Consider the following 24,912-nt stretch of genomic DNA (forward strand, 5'->3'; position numbering starts at 1 on the left):
TCCTCCATGCCTTGTCATTCATAACTCAAGTCTGTCAAACCGCCGTCACAAAGCAAACACTCCCACATCACTCTGGGCTGGGAGGGACGGCGAGGATTGTTTTCAGAGGAGAGAGGGGAGAGATAAAAGACCGGATCAGCAGTGACAGTGCGATGTACGAGGAGGCGCGGCGGGCGGTGACGCTTTCATCAACCGCGCGGTGTTTCCCTGTACCGTAAGGTGACAGGGGGAGGATTTACTGACCCAGAGGCCCCTTTTGTGCTCTCCACGCTGCACTGATCCTCGCTTCCTCTCCGGCTGCATGTGCAGGCCTATAGGCTTACCTTTTATACCCCTCTCCCTCTCTCTCCCTCTCACTCTCTCTCTCTGCTGTAAATAGGCTTAATGTTACAGATGTCTGCGAGTGTGCACAAAGAACCGAGCCAAAGCACAGAGACGGGCTCTATTCTGTCGTGGAGGCGAGGAGAACAGGTGGAAAGAGAGCAATCGAGACACAGAAGATGATCGGATTTCCCGTCAGAAGTTCAGCGGCGGTGTGTGTGCGTGTGTGTGTGTGTATACGTGCGTGTGTGTGTGTGTGTATGATGTGGTGCACAACAGGTGAGGCAAAGGTTAGGAGATAGAGAAGGTGGGAAAGAGACAGCGCTGTAACCTCATGGAATTAGACACAGAGAGACGCTTTCTGTTTTCATGCCCAAAGTATAACCACATAAGGACCACTTTCTACTCTAAATTTCAAGAAATATTTCCTAGTTTTACCACCTTTACCACTTTCCATAACCTCAGAGAGAGATCAGTTACGATTCATGAATTGGTGTTGAATGATCCTGTTTATTTAGAGTTGACTGGTATCCGTATATTGTTTCTGCAATTGTTACCACATATATTCCTTGCAAATGCTTCGGCAACATGTTGTTTTCTCCTGGCGAATAAAGCTTGTTCGAATTTGAATTTGAATTTGACAGCCAAAGTAGAGTAACGGCTGACATGAGCTGATGTTGATAAGGGCGGTCTCATTTTTGATTGCAAAAAAAAAGCTTTCTGCCTTTTTTCAATGTCTTTTTTTCTTTACCTAACACATCTTTCTAGGCACAAAATAATATTTGTTGCATCTTTTGTTAACGACCTGGCACTCCATACTACTGGTTGCTTTTAATGTTGGCAATCAACAAATTGAAGCTGATTCTACTATTGCACTCATGGCAAGTCTCTCTGAATAAGAGCATCGACCAAATGCCTAAAATGTGAAATGTGAATGTAAGTTGTAAATCAAGCTGTCAGAATGTCAGGGCAACAGCCAGCAGGGTGAACGAGGGCACCCAGGGGTCCCTCGCTGTGTGGGCTGGCTGGCTGGCAGGGAGGGACAATAAGCCATACTGTTTGACCTGCTCTGTCACACTGCCAGCTTCACAGACATTCAAACGGCTGTCTTCACTTCCCGACTCCACAGCTGAGTCTGAAAATTCAATCCAAGCACTCTACCCCACAGTTCAGAGCTCTGTTCCATTTTGAAACAAAATATTATTTGATGTTTATCAATCGCTACGTCTAAAGTATAGATGATCCAGTGTATGATAGTGTTGTCATTGTCAGGTTACCAACTATCCCTTAAATAGTGACTCCTACGCTCTGGATCATTTTGTGAGAGTAGGAGTCACTTTATCTGGTAGATATCTCATTTTGGAATGAAATTCAGCTCAATTCACTGCATCCCCACTCTTGCACCTGCTTTACAGAGTGGATTAAATTACTTATTAGATCACTGGTTTTTCATATAATACACTGTTTCTTAAATTATGAGGCAGGACCTAAAATTGGTTGTGGGCCAGTTTCTGGTTGATCCCTCCCAAGACCATAACAAGAGTATTAATATAGCATATGCCATTTGGTGGACACTTTTATCCAAAGCACCGTATAATACTAGCAGTGCATACATTTTAACATAGGTGGCCGAAGAGCTAATCGAACCCCTAACCCTCCCACTGTTACTGTTATGCTCTGTTGAGTTACAGGTCCAGTGGTTAGTAGCCTACTATTAGTAATTCTCTTGGTCAATATACTGTGTTTATTGTTGCTCTAAAGAAGCATTAAATATATTAAATTAATGGAACAGGTCTGAAGCCTTTCAGTGTCTCATAGTTGACTTTAATCATTGTACGAGAGCATTAGCATGTTTTAATGAGTCTGGGTCGCAGCAGGGCAACAGATGAGGTGATTTCTTTGGGTCACTGGTGAGAAAGTTAAACCCCTTTTGAGTAGGAGTCAGGAGGAATCTATTCTTTAACCTTTATTTATCCAAGGAAGGATTTGCAGAGTAGCTCTGTCCTGCTTCACATTCATTCAGTTACACACAGTCACACCTGGGAGCTGCAGTGCAACCAGTTTCCTACTGTTGGCCTCTGAAAAGCCAGAGTGAAACAGTTGGGGTTGTTGCTCAGGCCTCTGCATCAGTAGAGGTTGAGGAAGACGAGACATATTAATTCACTTCCCAAGATCCAGTTGGTCCGAACACGGCAGCTGGTGAACTTCTGGTTACTAGCCCGCTTCTCCAGCTTCTAGGCTACTGTCACCGACTTTGATAAGTGTAAAGTAAGTAAAGGAAGCCACTTTGGACTATCGAGATACATCCATGGTATCAAATGTCTGGCATGGCTTGGAAAAACACGCCTAATACTTCCACACATCATCACGATCTGTCAGGTTTGAGTTTCAGGAGGCTTCTCTGTGGTGCAAACATATGTTATGCACGTCGCAGCCAGGAAAGGAAACTGTTTTGTTCACTAGCCACAGTGGCTGGTGGTTTCCAAAATTCACCATGCAGCCATTTCCGCTGTTTACCCAGCCAGTTTGACTTTTGGAATGGTGCAGGACCTCAAAACAGTGGCTGGATACCTGCCAAAGTAGCTTATAAAGTAGACAGACCAGTCACAGTCAAACTTTACTGTGTCTCAGGTGTCCTCCATGCATCAAATCTATCATGTGTGCCATTGAGGCTTGTCACCATTTTGTTTCAATTTATCACTAATTTGTGACTCTTGGATATGGTCTATCCAACCAGGGCTTCTTCATAAGGCTGTATAAAGCCAATTTATTAAGAGCGAGTTAACCCTAATGAAAATTCTCTATTCTTATAGTATTCTGTTAAAAATTTAAAGAGTTTCTGTGGTACTCAATGGTGAGTTAATGGTAATCATATCATACTTAATGCTATTTTTTTTAAACTCCTATCCTTATACTATCCCTATAATATTCCTATAGGGTTTCATCCCCTATGGGCCGATGCATCACTTTAATATTCCTATAGGGAATAGTTTCTATAGGCTAGTTATAGTTTTGCAGTGATATTTGTATAGTAGCCTTCTAAAGTTATAGGATCGTTAGGGAAGTGTGATGATGAATTGCCAAACAGGCTACTTGTGCTCATTTACGCCTCCGTAATGTATCCAAAATGTCACGGCGCTGATGAGTAGAGTATGCCGTCCGTCTGTAAGTGAGAAGGAGAGGGAGACAAGCCGTGTTTTCTAGACTGCCAAGAATGTGTGGAGTGTGTGTGTGTGTGTGTGTGTGTGTGTGTGTGTGGAGCGGGGGGGGGGGGGGGGGGCTTGTTTAAGCCAATAGGCAGAGAGCAGCGCTAATGTCATTTCTAGGCGCTTTAACTTGCTGCCAGAGCTGCACAGCGCTCAGCCCTGTGTGCGTCTTTCTCTCTCTCGCCCTCTCTCCCCCTCTCTCTCTCCCTCTCTCTCTCTGATCATGCACTGAAAGTCTGTCCATTGAACTGATATCGGACTTGAATCGCCATTTGATGGTATTTGTTGACTGCAGTCAGCACGGATGCCTCCACAGTCGTGATTATATTCTGATAAAGGGAATATTCAACCCCGGACCCCGGACCAAGTTACTGCTAGCTGGAGGTGAGTGTCAAGTTTTTGGTTGAGACCCATTCAAATTCAGATTGTTACTGATTTGTTGTCTATTAGGGCTGCTTCAATTATTTTGTCCTTCATTTACCAAATGTTGCAACCATGTCTTAGGCTGTATAGCCTAGTTTAATGCACATCGCAATATTTGAATGTAGGTATTTCCAACCAATTTCTGACTGAACCAAAGTAAGCTATACACTATAGAATGAAAAAAATGCGGTAGGTCTAGTTTAGAGACGCTTGTTTGTCTCCATCTTCCAATGCAAAAAGTTATCATCAAATGCAGTGTGGAATTAGTGTATCCGCCAGTTAATGAAGATGGTTATATTGACAAGGCAAAAAGCAGGCAGAAAGAGTCAGTTTATGGCTGTGACACATAGCTATTCCCCGGCGAGGAGTGAAGGAGAGAAACAAGTGAAACTAGGGCTGCGTCGGGGGGATTTGGGCTTGGAAAGTGTGTGCGTAAAGACGCAGTAATGGAAGGTTACTTTTTGGTTTCCAGATGTGTGAACTCAGCTGTTGCCTGTCACTCAGGTGGTCTCTCTCTCTCTCCCTCCCTCTCTCTCTCTCTCTCTCTCTCTCTCTCTCTCTCATCTCTTTTCCGCCTTTAACGAGCTCGTCGAGTGTCTTTCAGGCAGCTCTTTAACTCCTCAAAAATACTCTCACATCAGTGTTGACAGACCGTAGGCCATATCCACAGAAACATTACAAAGTGAAGCCACATCACTTCAACCATACAGAGCAGTTGAGCTAGTAAGGCACCCTGAAAAAAAAAACCCATCTTAACGTAAGTCATTTAGTTTCACATTCAGTCTTACAAGCTCATTTACCTTCAAACAAGTGAAAAAAGTGCGATATGATAATCTCACTTGTTTCCAATGCAATTCAAAGTGTTAAAGTGCGATTTTCTTGACTCCAGTTGAGTAGGCTAATCTGCCTTGTTCTGACTTTCAAGATTTTGTCACTTGTCTCTACAAACTTCCTTGAAAATGCATTGGAAACAAGTGGTTCATCTCAAACCACTGGCAGAGAATTTTTTAGTTACATAAAAAAAAAAAGATTTAAAGACTGAATATGAGACTAAACGAGTTAAGATTGGACATTTTTGCAGTGCAGTGTGATCTGTATTGAGGCCAGTGCTGTCACCTAGCGGTGGAGAGATTTATGAAGACGCCTCAGTGAGAGCAGCAGGCTCTTGGAGCTTCTTTATCGTTTTGCCTCAATGTTATACTCTCCAATCTTTTCATCTCTCTAAGCTCTATTTCATGTTTGTTGCAGTCGGTCTCATTCTGAAATGTGATTTCAAAGCGTCCCAGACGAGTGCCGCTTACAGTACACTGCAAAAAATGTCCATTTTAATAAATTGTTTAATCTAGCTTTAACTCTGTTTCTTAAGGAAGTGAAAAATTACCTAAAACAATCTGCAGTGAGCGAGAACTTCACTTGTTAATGCAAACAGCTTGTCTCAAGAATGTTCTGTAATCATGTGATCATATCTTGAAATTAGACAGATCACTCCACCAGTTTTCAAGATTAAAGTTCTTAAAACAAGCTGATATATGTTGTGCAAACAAGTGAAATTATCTCACCCCAGCTGGTAGTATTATTATCTTTTAAATTTCAAATCTCTAATACTAGATGACATGTCAAGATGGAGATATTTTGAAGTGTGCTTTCCCTGGCAATGCTTTCAGCTTCATGTCATGCAGTAGCTTCCATCTGAATGCCACGCAGTCTCTGCCTCTCTCTCAGTGGAAATGAATGACAGACTGCTGTGTAGTTAGCTGATCCGCGGCAGCGGAGGATCAGAGCAGCAGGATCAGGTGACTGGGGTGTCTTCCCCTCTGTGGGGGGCCGAGCGGGCGGGCGGCCAGACTGTGCTACACGTTGCTGGGGGTATACACTGCAATGCTAAGCCCTTGTTAATGAGTATGTATCTGTGTGTGTGTGTGTGTGTGTGTGTGTGTGTGTGTGTGTGAGTGAGAGAGTGTGTCCTTTTCTGTGTGTAGCCTAGTTGTGTGTGCAAGTGCGTACGTGCATGCGTATATGGGTGTTTCTGTGTGTCTGCATGTCTGTGTGTGTACATGCATGCATCTATGTGTGTATGTGTGTGTGTGTGTGTCAGCTAGCTGTACGGATCTATGAGTTGGTCTGCCCAGTTAAGCTGCTGTTAATTGGTCAGCCATTTGAACCACATGGGAGAGTCAAGTCAAGCAGTAGCTCAGGTGATCGGTATGCCGGCCCATCTACTGACTGCTGTTGTACATAACATTGATTCAAATGGCTCCAAAACAAAGTGCTTTTCATTTTATTATGTTTTAGGCATTTAGCTGATGCAACTTCCATTGGGTGCAGCAGTAGAATAAGCTTACATTTGTAGATCATTAACATAACAAGGAGTGCAAGGGAGATGCAACAAAGTGCAAGAGAGATGTAACAAATATCCCTTTGGTAGCAGGATGGCAAAGTCTGATGGAGAAGTTGTTTGCTAGGAAAAGAAATAAGAGCCAAGGTGAAAAGTTTTGAACAAGGAGAGGAGGAAAATATTACAGGAGGGAAGGATGTGATTCACAGGGGAGGAAGTGAGGTATTTACTGAAGAGACGAGAACTAAAGACAGGCAGTGACTCCGCCATCCTGACTGGGCTTGTAAAGTCAGATGGTTGTGAGTCCAGCTTTGGCAGAATAATGTTATCCAAATGTGTGTGTACACTGGAAGCATTATAAATGCTTTTTGTTTGGTTGTTTTTGCGAGGCGCCACCGACTTTCAGGGAACGTGTTTTGTGCATCGGCAACTTCTAAATCAACACAGACGCAGTTTCAGAGCGGTGTCGCTAGATTAGAAGCATGAGGCTTCATCCTCCAGGCCTCGGTCTTCTCATATGCAACCCAGATCCTCATTCTCCAGCGGGGTTTTGGTGCCAGAGAGGAAATCCAGCCTGGAGATTGTTTTGATATTGTTGGACTCCCTCCTGGAAAACCTTTTTGCTCAGCGACTTGAGGGTGTTCTGGATTTAGAGCCATTGGCCGTGCGCTTGGGTCCTCGGCTAAAACACCTCATCTGATTACAGCAGTAAAACTGTTTGAAGCGCTCAGGATGGGCCGTGTTGCAGAGTTTTTTGCTTCTAGTTGATGAGGTTCATTCCAACAGGAGACATCCACCATTTAAAACAAGTGACACTTCCTGTTCGGATGTGACTGATAGTACAGAATGAAAACAAATTATGGAATTATTTAATGGATAGTAGGTAACTTAAATCCTTGGTTGGCAAAGTTAACTTTCAGGTAATAAGTTGTCTCCCTAAAAGGATATAGTGTTTTGGAATACTGTTCAGCACATATACAGTATTTCATTTTTTTTTGTTTGTAGTTACAGCATAGCTAGGCTTTTTAAATATAAACAGCCGGTAAATTTGGGACGGTTTGCTGCTTGCCGAATAAGACTTGGAGTTGTGCAGCATCCATGGATTTCTTGTGTCCCAGTGTTTGGGTTGGAGCGAGGATTGGCGCGAGATTAAATAAATGGAACCAATATGAAACATAAACATGAATATGAAGTGTGTGTTTTTGTGTTAGTGAGACTGTATGTACGCGTGTGCATGCATATGTGTGTTTGTTAGTAAGTGTGTGTGTGTGTGTGTGTGTGTGACCTCCATGCATTAGTAAGTCAACACTGTTCTGTCTGTATGCCTCTGTCAGCCTAATACCTCAGACCAATATGTGTACACACTGGCATGTTTGTGCTGTCATACAGGAATTAATCGAGCGCGCGGCTGTGTAAATCACTCAAACCTCAGAAAATACACACACACACACACACACACACACACACTTGCCAAGCTGTAGTCGTACGTCAGGGCCAAATAGTGATGGGCCAATCACTGAATGGGAAAAACAGTGAACAATGAAGAATAGACAAGCTTGCAGCCACAGAAACCAATTAAGCTTAGGTAATAGTATCTTGATTTCATTGCATGTTTTTCAAATTGATATCCTCAGCATTAACCACATGCAGCCAAAGCTCTGGGTGCTGACAGCCAAAAAAAAACATGTTTTTTTTTTACCTTTATTCATGTAGGTAGGTTTTGTTGAGCATGAATGCTTTTTTTGGCAACTCCCTGCTTCATGCACATGCAGTTACAGAGATTTGGAAACCACCCAGTTTCTACTGTTGGCCTCTGAGCAGCATCACTGGAGCAGTTGGAGGTTAAGTGCCTTGCTCATGAGTACTTAAGCATTAGTTGTTGAGGGAGGGGAGGGTGTTATTTATTTCTCAAGCCCAGAGTTTTCCTGCCACTCGGTGGATTTAAACTGGTAACTTCCTCGGCAGCTAAACACCTTTGGGATTTAGTTCATTTTCTGCCAATTCACACTCGACCCAGCACCCAAACTGGATATGTGTGTGTATCTGTGCTCTTTGCAGGCCGTGTGCAGAGGAGGTGTGGGGGAGGGGGGGGACTCCTTGATCTAAGAACCCTAATCATGATCCCTGTGCTCACTGCGTGGTTAGGGACCAAACCCTGCAGCCCGCATTGGCTCCACAAGCCTGGTATTATGGTCAGCTTGCGGAGAGGAAAAGTAATCCAGGGCTTAGAAGAATATCAGACACTGAATAATGGACCCTGGATGGGAGCTGCGCTGAATTCTGTGTCAAAACTTGCAGTAGAGCTGAATGAAGTTGCCCGCAGCACTTGCTAAGCGATGCACAACGGAGGCATTTTTGAGAGTTCCTGACTCGTGCCTCCGAGTGAGAGTCGATTTGGCACCACCTTAATTACCTATACACACAGCTCTATTTGATGATGATTAAAGCCGTACACACACATACACACACACACACACAACACACACACACATACACACCTGCCCAGACACTGCCAGTCGCCAGCCACAGTAGTTATGGAGACATTAAAGATGATGATTATTAGAGGATAATAATTAAAAGGCTTTAAAGCTCGTGCTAAGGTAAACAGTATAGATAGACGCAGAGTCTCGTATAGGAAGACGCGCTCGCTGTACGACAACCACGTAATTATTCTCAGTCAAATGACCACCCTGCGGCAGAGGGAACAAAGTACCAGAAATGATAGCTTTTGCTGTTTCTTTTGATTGGGCAAAACATAAAAGGTCTCCATATCGAGAAAGATTGGTATTTGTATTCATCTGTTGGGGGCAATTTCTGTACATCACTCATACAATTTGCCTTGCTTATCGCTGTTGTCGTGTGAAAACCTCGTAACTCCAACAAACTGATCTCTTGGGCTTATGAAACTCAGAACCCCTAACTCAAAAATGCATTGTCATAAAGCTAAAAACAACCCTGTTTTTCTTTCTGAAAAGTTGACATTTTGAAGTTTTTTACCCAGCAGCAACGATCAAAGCATAGTCTCCTGTTCAAAACAGCTAGACTCGCTACTGTTTGCCTCATACCAGGAGGATATTTAGAAACAAATCCTTCTAAATTAGATATCCACCATTCAAAGAAAGTGACACCTACTATTATAAAGTGATTTCTGGCATGACAGTAAAGCATATTAGGGGTTAGAATAAGTTATGAGCCATCTTAAGTCATTTGCTTACAAAACAGTTAGGTCAGAATGTAATTTTTTTCAAACTGAGGAATCTTCATTTTTCAAAATGTTCAAAATGGATGCAGAGTTTTTTTTGGAATTGGTGAGGAGGGAGGTGGTGTGTGGGTGGACATGTGTACCAGGAAAACATGACTTAGCTTCTGCTGCCTTCAATCCTTAAATTGGTCTCATGTGGTGGACGTTACGTTCCCGAGGCGAAGAGCAGCTCCTGAGCCGAGTGTCTCGACTCAGGCCTAATCAGGGACTTTCTGCTCTCTTTCCTCCTCTCGCTGTGTCTCCCTCTGTCTTTTCTCTCTCTCTCTCTCTCTCACTCTCTCTCTCTCTTACTTCTTCCCCTCTCTCTGACATGCATGAATCCTCAGATGACATGTTTTGCACCAGACGTTCTCATGTGTCTGCCGCTCTGTTCTTCCTTACGCCTGCCTCAGTCACTTTCTTCTTTTTTACATTATCATGCTGAAATTCATCAAATTAAATGTTTCAGTAATGAAAAAAGGAGTGCTTATTATCTCATTGATGCCCATATATCTTTGAAGTTAGAATGGGGCTTTAACAGGTATCAATAACCCAAGGGTCAGGACACTCACTCAACACATAAATGACCAAGGAAACATTCAGTTCAAATAGGAAAGTCAGATATGTTGTTTATACCCAACAGCAGCAACTTTCTGCCCACATACCTCCACTCTTTCTCTCTTTCTCTCTCCCTCTACCACTTCACCTTCCTCTCCCGTCTCTCCATTCCACCCATGGCTGTTGGGTGGTCCCCCAGTCTCTGCCCAGTGGTCTTTGGGGAGATGTCCTATCTGTCACTGTAAGCCATGTTGCCTCAGACTGTCCCTGGAGAACACCAGCCTCTGATTCCTCCAGAGGGGAAATGGCTTTGTCCAATCTGATCCCACCCGGACTCAGGAAACGGCTCGTTACGATAAACACGGTGCAAGTGAGGGTGGGGGAAGAGTGCAGGAGATTTACCAAATTCACCAAAAAGTCTGTACCCTCTTTAAATGTTGCATTTCACCGTACATTTCAAACTTCTGCTTGAGCATTAGGGTAGGCCTGCTTTCAGTACAAGATGTGCTTGATACCGAAATGGTGTAGTCGTTGCATAACAATTTCAAGTGAAATTCAATTTGTACATACACAACCGAACCGTGTCAGGCATTTTGGAGCGGTATGTTTGCTGTTAGAGAAGTATTTCTCAAAGTGAAACCCGCTCTTTCTAATGAGAGGTATAGCGTCTTCTTATATAACCCCCCCACCACCACCACCGCCCCCCCACCGCCCCCACTCCCTTAAACAAGCTCCAACTGCCTTTGTGCTCTGTGGTTTGTAATCAAGTACCAGCGTATCCTTCAGTTAGGACAATTTCATCTCCGAGAGAGGGAGAATGTAAAAGATATTCACCCATCGTGGTTAGCTGATGAAAGCTTGGGGCTTTCCAAGCACTCTTCGAAAAACCAATACAAACAGTGATTTGACTGTCGTCTCGGTTTCGGTGGCGCTATGAGATCCGCCGTTTTTGTTTTTTTTTCGTGAAAGAGAGCTTAAATTGCCACTTGCATTAATGAGGTAGTAAATAAATGTCTTTTGTGTTTACACTAATGACCTCAAAACCCAGACAGTAAACTGGGGGCTAAATTGCATCAGGGAGGCTTTCATTATCTCCAGCCAGCCACCCGTGAAATCCAACATGTGAGGGCCTGCATGTGTGTGTGTCTGCATCCATGCAATCGTGCACACCGGCATTTGTTTGTTTGCATGTGTTTTAATGCATGCAAGACCTCTTGTGTGTGTGTGTGTGTGTCTGCTTGAGTGTGTGTGTGTGTGTGTGTGCACATTTCCTCCAGAGAAGGAGAGAAAGCCCTCCTGGAATCCCCCTCAGGGCCGTTCAGACATCTGGTTGCGGATGGAGAGCTTATATCTCCCAGTAATATGTCCCGTTAAGCCCTTGGGAGCCGCCGCAGCGCACATCATTACAACCCTCCTCCGGCTCCGCTCGGAACTGCGCTGAAACCCTATCGTTTCGTTCAGAGGGCTACAAATATGCTGTATATCCTTTATACTGCTTCCTCCCCCTGTCCGTCTCCCATCTGTTGCAGATTAGTCTCCAGTGTGTGTGTGTGTGTGTGTTTAGAGAGCCGAGCCCGTCGCCGAGCGGGACTGATAGTAAACCCAGAAGGTTTTAGTCAGAACTGTCAGGTAGGTCTGAATTAACAGAGAGGCCAACTGAGGATATGGCTGGCTGAAAGGAAGGGGAGGGGGGGTTAGAGAGAGAGAGAGAGAGGGGGGGGGGGGAGGCCCGAAATTAGCCAGCAAGCCCACCAAACGGTTTATCTGTTTACCCATGAACCTCAGGCCCGCTACTCGAGGGTGGGTGTGGAATGCCGCAAGCCAAATTCAGCCGCAGTCTCTGGGAGAGGAGGGACGCAAACACCCCGCCAAGCAGCCGACCACACCACCTTCCCTGTGATAGCGAGTTTATTTGACTATCGAGCTAAATGCCTCTTTTCAAAGCGGCATTCACATAACACGTAGACTCGGTATCTGTCGCCCCTGTGGGATCCAAACCCGCCACCAAAATGTTACCGCTCAACCATTTTATTATCCCTCTCTCTCACTCACACACACTTCTCCCTCTCTCTCCGTCTCTGGCTCCGTAACCCATATAGAGCTAAACAAAAAAAAAAGCGCCTTGGGAATCGGCTATGGAACTGCAGGCTATATGGTTTCACACACACCCTTCCCCGACACTAGTCCGGCTTGAGAACTGTGCCAGCCCATGTAGGCCAAACCCCGGGCCCCGAGTGTTACAAAGTGCCTGGAGCGGCGAGTTTGGTCAGACCGGCCGTTCCCAGCTCTTGTTGTGTTTCCAGTGGTAAATTATGGGAAAGTAAGTCTACTGGTTGTGTAATATGCAGCCAGTGTTTGTGTGTGCGTGTGTGTGGGTGTGTTTGTTTCGCTTGACTGATATGCCATCCCCTCGGGGGCCTGTCATTAAGCCCATGTGTACACAACCCCATTCCCTGGCCTACATCTATCTTCTATACAAAAAATGCATGGGGGAATTGCACACGTATACACACGCACGCACACACACACACACATACGCATAACAAGTGGGCTGTGATTGAGTGTGATGCAATGCTCCCGTTGCTCTTGCATGATATGTCATCATATATAGCTGTTTTTGCATTCGGTTCTCACATAACTTTCGATTTGTCATTCATAGGCGATGCGTCCATCAGCGAAGTTTGAGTGGCACATCTCATTAAAAGTTTTGAGTCACTGTTTCTTTTGGCTGAAACATGTGGCACTGTAAATCATTTCTGTGTCTCTGTGAGAAAGATAGATAGATAGATAGCAGGACCACATGTAATGCCATTAACATTACTGCAACTCTCCCAGTGCTCTTATCAACAATCAACAATTGTTTTTTCGAACGGGTGCAGCTGGAATGCGTCACTTATTTTCCTGTTAACAAGAACAAGATAAACTGGTTTCTTATCTTTTCCTTTATTATAGTCCGCCGGCTCTCTATCTCTGGCGTAATAATAAATGTCTAATATCTCTTTCTCTGTCTTTTTCTCCAAGCAGAGCAGCTGGAATACGTTACTGTTCTCCTGTTAACAAGAACAAGACAAGCTGGTTCTGATCTTTTCTTAAATTAGTGTAGTTTGTCGGCCGTCCATCTGTGGCCCAATCGTAAATAATGAATATGACCCCTCTTACTTTCTCATTATCCCAGCAAAGCATAGCTGCTGGAATAAATAACCTTTTTCCTGTCAGCATGAGCAAGACAAACAGGTTCCTGACTTTCACAATTATTTTTGTCTGTTGTCCTTCCATCTCTGGTCCAATCGTAAATATGTAATATGTTTGCTCTTTCTCTTTCTCTTTCTCTTTCACTGTCTTTTCTACAAACTCGGTTCTGAACCTGAGTTAGTATGTGTGGGTATTGATGTACTGTAAGGCAATAGTAGCCAAAATAGTGTGATCACACTGGCTGCGTTTTCATCAAGAAACATGACGGCATTGAGCTTCACACACACACACACACACACAGACACACACACACACACACACACACACACACACACACATATAAATGCACAGACACACACACAAGCTCATGTTTCACAGTGGTTACAGTGACCTCTGGGTTCTATTAAAGAAGGAATGCATCACTTAACAATATCAAATTAGTGTGTGTGTGTGTGTGTTGGGTGGGATGCACAAGGTTCTCTCTTCTCTCTCTCTTTCTCTCTCTCACACACACACACACGCGCGCACACACACACACAATCACAATCACACACACACTCACACTCACATGCACTGTACTATAGTGAAAATAGGAGTCTATTGTTTCCCTAATAGGTATTAGAGCTCTGATGGTGTGTTTCCCACCTATAGTCCAGTTCCTCATTGAGCTGGTAAGAGTGTGTGAAAGTAGCCCTGCACTCCATGCTAATTATTGGTATTATAGAGATTCTTCACACTCTTTTGTGGGGAGAAAGTGGGAAAAGTGGTCCTGTTTTCAATGGCCTCCACCGTTTTAGCTCAAGAACTCAAGACTTCAGACTTCACATTCATTTTATTTTTATTTATATGGTGAATATGCAGAGATTTGTCTTGTTGATGTTGGTGCAGATACATATCAACAAGTAACATAGTAGCAGTAGAAGATGCATACACCTTCCTTCAGCGTTAATAGTTCATTATAAAATGATGCATCCAGCATTAGAAAACACTGACAGCTTTACATAATAACTGCCAGCATGAACGTAAAATCCATTGAAGACTATCTTTTATGTTATTAGCTTTCTTAAGATCTTTATCTCTCTGATTTTGAAACACTGAGATGCAAATTTTAACATTTCAACATACGCTTTTTTTCAAATTGGATATATAATCCTTCAATTGTCTATCGGCAGAAATAGCATCACAGTATTCTACATTGTAGCCAAGAGGATATTTTAGCTTGGCGAGGCATTGTAGCCTACAGGGACATCTAGGACTCGTGTGCAATTGGATTCAGGTGGAGACAAGTATAAGCAGTTTAAGTGAGGTATACCCGGCCAAATCATGGCAGATGTTTGGGATAGCCGACCTCTGGACATGTTCGATAGAAGCCTCTGTACTGTTTTGACAAACCTTTTAGCCTCGAAATAGCATAATTCTTCAACATGCTCTAATCTGCTTGTAAGTAGTCAAGGGATTTATAGAAAATCCACTTGAAGCTCAGAATAATTCCCCACATATCCAGGGACAGAGGCGGAGCCAAAAGCAGGATGAAGATTGACAGATACACATGTGAGGCAGAGTGGTAGCAGTAGAGAGCTGTTTATCATTTCCAATTTAAAGAGGTTTGTTTCAAAAGGAGATACTGACCATGTGAAAAAAGTCACACCTACCCCAAAATAAGCACAATTAAAACAAATTACTTACTTACAAATTACTTGTTACTTACAGATTGAATTGAATGATGAACTAACAATAACAATTTTCTCTGCAAATGGATTCATAACATTTTAGAAACAAGAAAGTTATTGTTGTATTTATTCAATTAAGATTGTGTCCACAATATGTACATATGAACATTCCCCAAGACAAGGTCTGGGTGGTTTTCACTGTTGACATCTTCAGCAAATCAGCTAAAATTCAATTTCCTTGAATTAAACGCAGCTGCTTTTTAAAAGAGTTGTATTGAAAACCCCATTCCCCACACGCTTTCTGCTGACAAGGAGAAAGTGTATTTCATATAGGAGCAGGGGCTACAAACAGCTGATTTCAGTATTTTGGATGTACCACCCAAAGTCATAGTTACCCAAAGTAAGCCCAACTCTGCATATGAACAAAACTTCCCACCATATCTTTTGGCTCATCTGAGGAACTTATGCTCAGCCACCTGGGAATTGCAGCCTTTGTTTACAACCCAAACCAAACCCAGACTTTATTAATCCTGTGATAAATCACAAACACTGTGATGAAGGATGCATCAAGGCAAGTTTCATGTCCACAAGTTTCCAGTCTAGCCAGGGAGGACATTTGTAAACACAGGGTCGGTTAAAGGGGACAGCAATAAAGGTTATGTGACTTTAGGATCTAAATCCCACTGACCTGAGCTGAGCAGAGATGGTGTTGTAGTAAAGATCGTCACCTCTTGAAACTTCTGTCTTGGTATTCCTACTGTCTCAATAAAGATTCAAAGGGAACGGACCGCCCATTCTCCTCTTAAACAAAACTGAGCTCAGCATTTTATTCAACAGCATGGGTAAAACTTAGTCCATGTACACTGATGACATTGTGAACCAGAATAATCTGAACTGAGGTCAGTGCTTCCCAGCCCAATCCTCACTGCCAATCCCATCACAGGTAGTTGACAATTTCCTGCTTTTTATGGCACTTTTATTGCCGTTTCTATTGTTCCAGAGGTGTGTAGGTGACACCCTGTGGCAGTTAACAAACCTTGGCACGGGGTTTTATGGCCAGAAACCTCAATCACACTATCGGCCCGGGAGTGTCAAGGAATATTAACACTGAACTGGTAAGACTACTGAGCAACACTTCCACTGCCCTGATATGCAGCAGCGGGTCTTTAGGAGCTGGCAGTTGGCGGGTCTTGTTAGCGAGGGCTAGAGATCCATTTCCTGGTGTGAATGGCTGCTGAGAGGCGTCTGTCAGTGTGTGAATGGGGCTGAATGGGGAATCATAATGGATGCGAATTGAGATGTGGATCTAATGTCTCTCTGTGAAGTGGGTTGAAGTGTGTGTGTGTGTGTGTGTGCGTGTGTGTGTGTGTGTGTGTATGTGTGTGTGAGCTGGTTTGCCAGCCTGTGTGCATATGCACTGCCAATTTGAGGTAAACAGGATTTCAATGATGTCTTTATTCATCAAGTACAATAAATGTAGAGAAATGTGTCTAATTTGTCAATTAACATAGTAACACAAGTACCAAGTACCTCCAGGCTGCAGATAGTGCTTAAGTGATTAGTTGATTAATGGATTAGTTGATCTACAGAAAATTCATCGATTACTACTTTGATAATCAATTAATCGTTTTAGTCCAAAAACAAACATCTGCTAATTAAAGCTACACAAATGTTAAAATTTGCTTGCTTTTCTCCATTTCATATCATTATAAAATGAATATTTTGGGGGGGTTTTTTTGGCTGCTGACTTTGTCATTACTTTTGACATTTTATCGACTAAATGACCGATTAATCGAAAAATATATAAACGTTAAACGACACACATGGTACAGGGACAACAACCTCACATTCAGTGCAAGGGGACAGTGCAATACATACAGTAGACAGTAGACTAGACATAACACCAAAATTCAGCATTTATTCACTATGTTCAATAGGAGGGAAAAAATGACAAAGTCAGTGTTACAGGACGGAAACATCAGGGTTAAGTTGTTGTGTCAGGTCATGGCTCCAGCAGGGGGCCGGGGAAGTGTTAGAAATGCCCCCATGGTGCTTTGTCTGTCTTGGCTTGTCAACTTCAGTTCAGCAGTGGTTTTTTTGGTTAGTAAGTTTACTTTTTCAGCATTTCACTTTTAGCTGACACTCTTATCCAGAGTGATTTACAGTGCGTGAGGGGTTCAGTGTCTTGCTAAAAGATGCTGAGACAGAACACACTGTTGATGAACACACAGTGGCTGTTGAAGGATCAAACCTGTGGCCTTCAGGTTACGTGACAGCGTTTCCACTGCTGCCTGCCGTGCCATTTGTAATCAGAGTTATTTAATTCTGGGTTCCAGGAACAGTTTAAAAAACAAGAGGGCTATTGTGGTTCAAAACCTGGGTAGGAAAGCTGTTTGCACAATCTTGCACTACTCATCCTGTCTGCCAAAGTCTTTGTGCTCTACGCTACTTTAACACCAGGAATTATGTCCATGCTCCATCTAGGTTTGGCTTTTTATGACGAACTGTCCTTCTGCTATGCAACAAGTTGAGACATGTCAGTGTCCTTGTTGATTTCCCTTTTGAGCAACCAGAGGGACGTCTCCCCTGATATTTGCATTGCTATTTGCAAGGGAAGACCATGTGATCATTAAATCTCCAATTCCCTCCTGGGGATCAATCTGTCAAGCAATCTGTCTATCTATCTGTCTGTCTGTCTGGAAGTGCCAAGGTGTGAATTTGAGTCATGAATGAATATAAAGCAGGGCATTGCTGAAAAAGAGCATGCGTGCTCAGCAAACCGTCCCTGCACAAATAAAGGTTAAGAAACGGCCACATTCCCACTTTAGTTCAGTTCCAATGCACAGTTGAAACACACTGCCAGAAGGACTGAGTAAGTGTGCCGCGTGTCTGTGAGAGTGTGTGTGTGCACCCAGTGTGTAGTCTAGACTTGGTCTAGAGTTTCAAGTACAGAAAAGGCCACTAGATCTTGTCTGGACCCCCGTCCAAAACTTCTGCCAAGGGAAAATAACTCTGCTTAGAAAGTCCTTTGAGTGACTTGATCAAAAGGTTGCTGTCCAGATTACTTTTGACTACTGAGACTAGGGTTAGACCGATATATCAGGCCGATATTGGCCTTTTATTAAATATTGGATATTGGCAAGTCATGTTGTCCACTGCAGATATGATGGAGGTTCCTACCTGAACAGTCTATAAGAACCTGCAATTAATTTTTTCTTTTTTTTTAAAGGCAGAATGTTTTCCCATAGTTACCCCAAAGATTGAATAGGTGGGGAGGGTGGGGAGGGTTATTGCCTTAAAAAGCTGCTAAACCACCAAAAACTTTCAGTAGTATTGGTTTCAGTGGAGAGTTTTAGTATTCCATAGTCTAAATGCTGTTTCAGACTAAAACTCTGGGGGAAACACTAAACACCTGTCATTTCTTGGTATTAAATAGGTCAAATTTAAAGAAATTTCAGTTATCTGTGAAACTACTAAGATGTGCACATGCATTATGTGTGCATCATGTGTTTGTATTTGTAAGCACCAGGGTCAAAGGTCGCTGCATAAACCCTCCATTAGTTAGTTCCTGCTCATCAGCCTTGGACATGTGAATGCGGCCAGGGCATCATCCATTCAGCACATGTCCAGCGGCCTGGCAGAGTGCTGAAATATTACGTCTTCGCCTCACAATGGCTGCTGAGGGGAAGGGACAACCCAGTTTACAAGGGGAAGGGAGGAAACGGCAGGAAATGCAACCTAGGTGTTTCTGGCATAACTTCCTGATGTTAGATGGAAGGCAACCAGGTGCTCATCTCCGTCTGGGACAGAAAGTTCTAGTCTCCTGAGGAGGGAAGAAAGGGAGTTTGGACACCATTTTTGAGCGTGATAGTTTGATTTAGCTTATTCAACAATTTTAAAAATACACGTTTAAAACCGACATGCATCTAAAAATTATCAAGAATGATAGCAAAGCAAAGTGACGCAGACAGCATTATCATGAGAAAAATTACAAGTTTAAGTTAATAACCTGAGTGTACAGACACTTTAGACACTTCACACACTTTTGCACAGTCTCTCGCTGTCTCTCTGTCTTTCTCTTTTGGGAGGAAGCAGAGGAGACGGCAAGGTCAACTGTCCTCTGTGTGTTTTCTAAAGGAGCCTGGCTCCTTGGCCACAAGCCCGGCCCAATCTGAAAGGCCGATATCTGCCTATTGTCTGGGAGAAAGACACTCATCCTAGGACCTGTCTTCTATTCACACGAGTGCATTTCTCACCCAGTCATTGTCTCTTTGGCTATGTGAATCAAGTGTTTGTCTCCCTTTAATCCCGGTCACGAAAAGGGATTTTTTTTTTTTTGCTTGAGGTTGTCCTCTGTACCCCGCTACCTGAAATAAGATTTCCAGAGCTTTAGAAATGCATATCCAGATAAATATCTCCAGTAGGAAACTCGATGCACATTATTCTAAGGGCTAAACACAAAGTGGCTTTTGCGAAGCGGTGCCAAGACCCCTGGAAAACTTGAGAGCTTTTCTGAAAGGTTTACCCTCTGACAGGGCTGCCAAGCTCGCTTGCGCTCTCTCTTTCTCTCTCTCTCTTTCTCTCTCCCTCTGTCTCTCTCTCTCTTTTTCTCTCTCTCTCTCAATTTCAAATATGCTTTAGCATGCCAGGAAAGAAGCCCATGTTGGCGAAGCACATAGAGAATCTCATCTCTATGCACACAGGGAATCTCTTGCTCTCTCTTTCTATCACTCCATCTTACTCTCCCTCTCTCATCCTCTCTCTCTAAGCTAGTTAGCTAAATGAGTCATGGCCATTTCTCATTTGTAACAGGTAATTTGGCATGTGACAAACAGTTCTGTTGCCTTCCCTGCAAGTCACTTCGTGGGGTTGTCAGGGGAGAGGGTGCCTTTGTCTGCCGGACAATTGCGTAAACTCATTTGTCATTTAGACTCTTTAAATGAAGCCATTGCGGCTTTTCAGCCTTTCACAATGACGGATGGCGCAGACCTTGTCCAAATAAATCACATCAAACCTCCCTGGCATGTCAACTGAATTTGTCGTATGTTGTCCACTGTTGTGTACGAGGTGGACTGCTTTCATGCAAACTGAATTTCCCTCCGCACAATCAATGCAACTGTATTGGATTTTTATAATTTCCCATCTTCAAAAAATATGTATAAAATGTGTAAAGATCAATATTTTAGGGCTAATTTTGGCAACAAAATTCTTCTATTGTGGCGATTTTTAGGCCCAGAATGAGAGAAAATACTAATACTAATAATACTATAATACTATACTAATAAACAAAAATACAAACACGCTTAGAGTTCTGCTGCAAAATGCTTCATATCCAATTTGTAAATCTACATATTTAATGCGAATGTATATGTACTTTGTTTACATTTTGTGATATCAGTGAGTTTGTATTAGTAGGTGTTTCTTTTTTATAAATGGAGGATATTTCAATTTGGAACAAAACTCTTCACTTCTCGTTCTGATTGATTGTCAGGAGTTTCCTGAGGTGAAGTGCTGTTTGACAATAACATCATTGTGATTGGCTGAAGTGAGAGATGAGAGCTGGGGACCCCTCTCCTCTCACTCATTCACTTCTTCAAAATAGGAAAGAGGGTTGGGGGGGGGGGGGGGGGGGTGTTGCGGACAGATTCCTCTCGTGAGAACTTCCTGAGATGGATGAGATTGACTTGGGAGGAAGCACAGTCAATATTCAACCAGAGTAATCCTATGAAAAAATACCCAGATATGAAGATTTCATTACATTGTAAAAAATATATATATATGCATTATACATATATTATACCATTTTGAAAGAAAATGCATTACCTGCCTCTTTTATTCAACACCTCTAACATGTAGAGGATTTGTCAAAGTTTTATTATACAATCAATTATTTTGTTAAAGGTGGTTTCACTTTCATCAAATAGCGTCTATTCCATTTTGGAGCCAAACCCTTCAAATACTACAGTTATGGACGGATTTGTTTATGTAATCCATCGTAAACCATCTGTTTTGTCATTGAGAAAACAGAGCAGCGCGGCCAAGAACATTTGTGTCCACTATGTGATCTCGTCAACGGCTGAATAGAGATGAATGTGACATTATTAGGGCAGATGATATCAGATGTATCAGACTGGATAACCTCAGGAACCACTTGATGACAGAGCTGCGGAGGGAGAGAGAGAGAGAGAGAGAAGAGTGGACAGTCATCTGGATTATAGATAGATATTTGATGCTGGAGGGAAAAAGAGAGGGCAAGAGAAAAAGAGAAAGGAGAGCAATGATGTAGCGGTAAATAAAAACTATAACATCTAATTGGTGATCATCATAAGCCAAACAACCACCAATATAAACAAAAATTAATCAAACATATGCTTTTTTACAATTTTGATGCCACAAATGTATGTCATAAAGATTTATATCAGCCTTAAAAGGTGAGTAAACTATCGTGCAAATTAAAAGGTGGTAAAATTGAGTTTAGGTGGGTTTACCCTCCACAATATATCGCTGGAGGAGAGTGGAAAGTCATCTGGCTTGTAGGAAGGAGAGAGAGGGGGGGGGGGGGAGTGGTCATCTGGCTTTCAGGAATCTTGCAAACCAAGTTTGGGGGGGGGGGGGCAGGGTGGAGGGTTTGGTGTGATTCTGGTGGAGGAAGGGTTGGAGAGATGGGAGGGGGTGGGGGGTGTTGACTGTGTGTGTGTGTGTGTGTTTGAAGTGCAGTGACAGGCATGGCGGGGTTGGGAGGGGGGTTGGAGGAGGTGGAGAGGGAATGAGGGAGGGGCCGACGAGCCTCGGCTGCCCCAAGAGCACACACACACCCTCACAGACACTACACACACACACACACTCACACTCTTGCTCATCCACTCAGACGCACACTCACTGGGATCGGAGACACTCAAGATAGAGACGTCACCTCCTCTGCTCTTTGGACCGCTGTGGATGCATGACTAAATGAGGAGCTCAGTCGTTTCGTTCAGACTTACTGGCAGCTGACTGTGGCTTTCAGAGGCCGGTGAGACGCAACACGGGAGCTGCGGGGGAATATTTCCTGAGTGGGATCTGGATCAGATTAGAGCATGGATCTTTAGGGCCGATGTTGTGGACATGTAGCCAGAGCCAGAGCACTGCGACCGGGGGATTGTAGAATTGATTAAGAGCCTTATGTGGAGGTGGCAAGAGAGGAGCATGCTTTTCCTGGAGGTAAGATCAAAATAAGATTGATAGTCGACTAATATTTAGGTCAGTACATTCCCTGATACTTGGAAATGCATAAGGCCACTGTTGAATAAAGAGTTATACTGCAGAAAATAGGCAACTTGCACCTAAGTTCCACTACAGCTTAGATCCGTTGATGAGAAGGCATGCAGTGGATTGTGGGAGGTTTCCTCGGCTTTTGTAAAGCAGCACATGAAGTGTTGAAAGAGAGCTGAAGAGAGTGAATGGCTAAGCTTAGCTCAAGATTACAGAGCTGTGTGTGAGTGGCGGGCAGCAGTGAGGTGATATTGTGTGTGTGTGTGTGTGTGCTCTCTGCATGTGTGTCTGCCTTGTGATAGCCTATGTATGTGGTTGCATGTCTGGGTCTTACTGTTTGTGTTTGTGTGTGTGTGTGTGTGTGGACAGCAGTTTAGGTGATATTGTGTGTGTGTGTGTGTGTGTTTGTGTGTGTGCAGGTGGTCTCGCTCAAACTGTGTTAATTCTCCGGTGCACCCCCTGACACCCATTTGGCCTTAGAATAACACTCTTCACCAGTCAAAGAGCGATGACCTCGGCCTTTGAACTCCACAATTTAATGGTTTTCCTAAAGCAACTTCCATGACGTTTAAGAAAAATAGACTTTTCTTTTTTCAGCTTTACATTCAATTAACTATTTTGGTTTCGGCAACTGCTCGATGTCTTGAAGTCCGTCTCACAACAGGTCACTAGAGCTATAAGTGTTCTACCGGTTTGGATTTTTGCATAAATATCTTCTCACTTAGAGAATATGATACACTTTGACACAATCTGGAAAAGTCATACCTCTCTTTACATTACAATCCATTGAGTTTGTTAGCCTGAGGTTGTGTTCATTTGGAAACGTTATGTATTTGACTAACTAATTCCTTCGGCCTCAGCCGGCCAAGGAAAGCCCCTTTAGACGTGTCAGTTAACTGGGGAGGCACACACAGTTATCCGTTAGCTGGCTACATCTGGCCCGTGTTTACACAGACCCAATGTTGTGACTCCTTAAATGCCTTTTTCAAAAAGTTTCCCTCCTTAACCCCCTCCGCCTCCCCTCTCACGTCTCGACCGTGGCCCGGCCTTAGAGGGGGAGCGGGTGGACATTTTGTTTTTGTTTTTGACAAAGACAGACATTGTGTTATTGCCAAGGGGTGACATGGTGTAATGTGAGTTGCTGTGTATGTTGGCTCAGGAATCCACGGTCGCCTTTTCCCCGCAACTTCTGAGATGAGAGGCAGGAGAGCCAGAGGACAGAGGAGGACAGACAGGGTTAGAGGAAAGGAGAGTTCATTAGTTAGGTAAATTCTCAAGAAGAAATGACCTCTAAAGGTGCAAATTATTGGTCCATAAATTAAAAAGAAATGAAAAATTTAACTGATTTCTCCATGCATATGAAAATATACATTTTAAAATATATGTTATACATGTTAAAATATATGTTTTTACTATTATGTTCCGGGTAAATGCCACTACAAGTGTGTCACGATACTGATCATTAAACAGGACAATGGATGACCTAACTGGTAGGTCATCACACTTAAAGCAATCAGTCTAGTGATGGCCGTTAATATCCACTGCATGACAATAGACACACTGGAAATCAACAATACAAAAAGAGATGGACATCTGTTCAAAGACAAAAACACAGATTCCTTTTTTCTTAAATATGTTAGATGCAGGGCTTTAATTTTTAAAGCCCTGGTGTGGCAGCATGAGTCTATACATACTGATATTTGAGTGGTAAAGAAATCCTATGTGTTTTAACCTCACTGAAAATCACAGACCGCTTTGGCAAATGCTTACCCATGTGACTGTGACAGATTTACACTCCGACATTATCAATCACAGGCATAGTAATTTTGATGCCTAACTTTTCTTACATGTCCACTCAGTTTGTACATGATGTTTGCAGGGTTAATGGTTTTGGTGGCTGGGTGGCCCTGTACCCAGAGAGATTTGATCCCTGCAACAGCCAATGTGTGTCCATCAACAAATGTTCTGTCAAAGTGTTTTTATAAGTTGCTCTGGTTAAGAGCATCAGCTCTATACCTGAAAAAATGTACATGGAAACTTTATCATCGGGAATAACCCTGTATTCTTAAATTGCCAGCCGTCAAAAATGTCTTCTTACAAACAACTATAGCACCATTGATATAGTGGCACAATATAATCTTAGGGAAAAAAATGACTTCACCTATTTGCACCACTTAACTAGGCTTAACTAGGCTACGTGAGATAAAGCCATCAACTGTGCAGAAGAGGTTAGAAAAGCTTCTGAGTGATAACATTATCTATCCTACCATAAAACCTGATAGATTAGTCACTGAACAACAAAGCAACACCCAAATAACCCCTTTGCCCTGTGATAAGAGCTGTGGTTTGAGTTTTAACAGCATTCATAATCTGCAAATTCTGTGTTTTGAGGCCCTGAGCCCTATTTAAATGGAATTCGACTGTATGCTAATTGGGGCAGTCTTTCCCCATTCCTGTTACTGGGATTCAGCTACATGGTGAGCTGTGGTAAACCATGAGGGTGAGCGGAACAGACAGAATTGACATTTCTATATGGCTAGGGCTGCACTCTGACAACATTTGGCTTCTATATTGGGACACATTAGCTTAGTTCATTTGCTCTCAGCATTTTTGGCCACTTGCCAAATGGGGCAGCAGGGAGGCGTAGTGATTAGGGAGACAGTCCTTTGACCGGAAGGCCCAGGTTCAAACCCCCGTGACAGCAAGCATCCGACC

The 24,912-nt window shown here is 43.2% G+C and overlaps 1 protein-coding gene across 1 annotated transcript in view; it reads left to right on the plus strand.

Annotated features, from left to right (window-relative positions):
• Window positions 1–3,729: 3,729 nt before the first annotated feature.
• The window catches only part of LOC139645520 (prickle-like protein 1), a 35,954-nt gene continuing 14,771 nt past the window's right edge, over window positions 3,730–24,912 (plus strand). Inside the window, exon 1 of the mRNA XM_071521252.1 lies at window positions 3,730–3,911. The gene's annotated coding sequence lies outside the window, so the exon portion shown is untranslated. The remainder of the gene's footprint in view (window positions 3,912–24,912) is intronic.

This window comes from Centroberyx affinis, unplaced genomic scaffold (genome assembly GCF_046629955.1).
Source record: "Centroberyx affinis isolate AG114_WGS23_722 - 3 ecotype Tasmania unplaced genomic scaffold, CSIRO-AGI_Caff_v1 ptg000879l_1, whole genome shotgun sequence".
Classification (NCBI taxonomy): Eukaryota; Metazoa; Chordata; class Actinopteri; order Beryciformes; family Berycidae; genus Centroberyx; species Centroberyx affinis.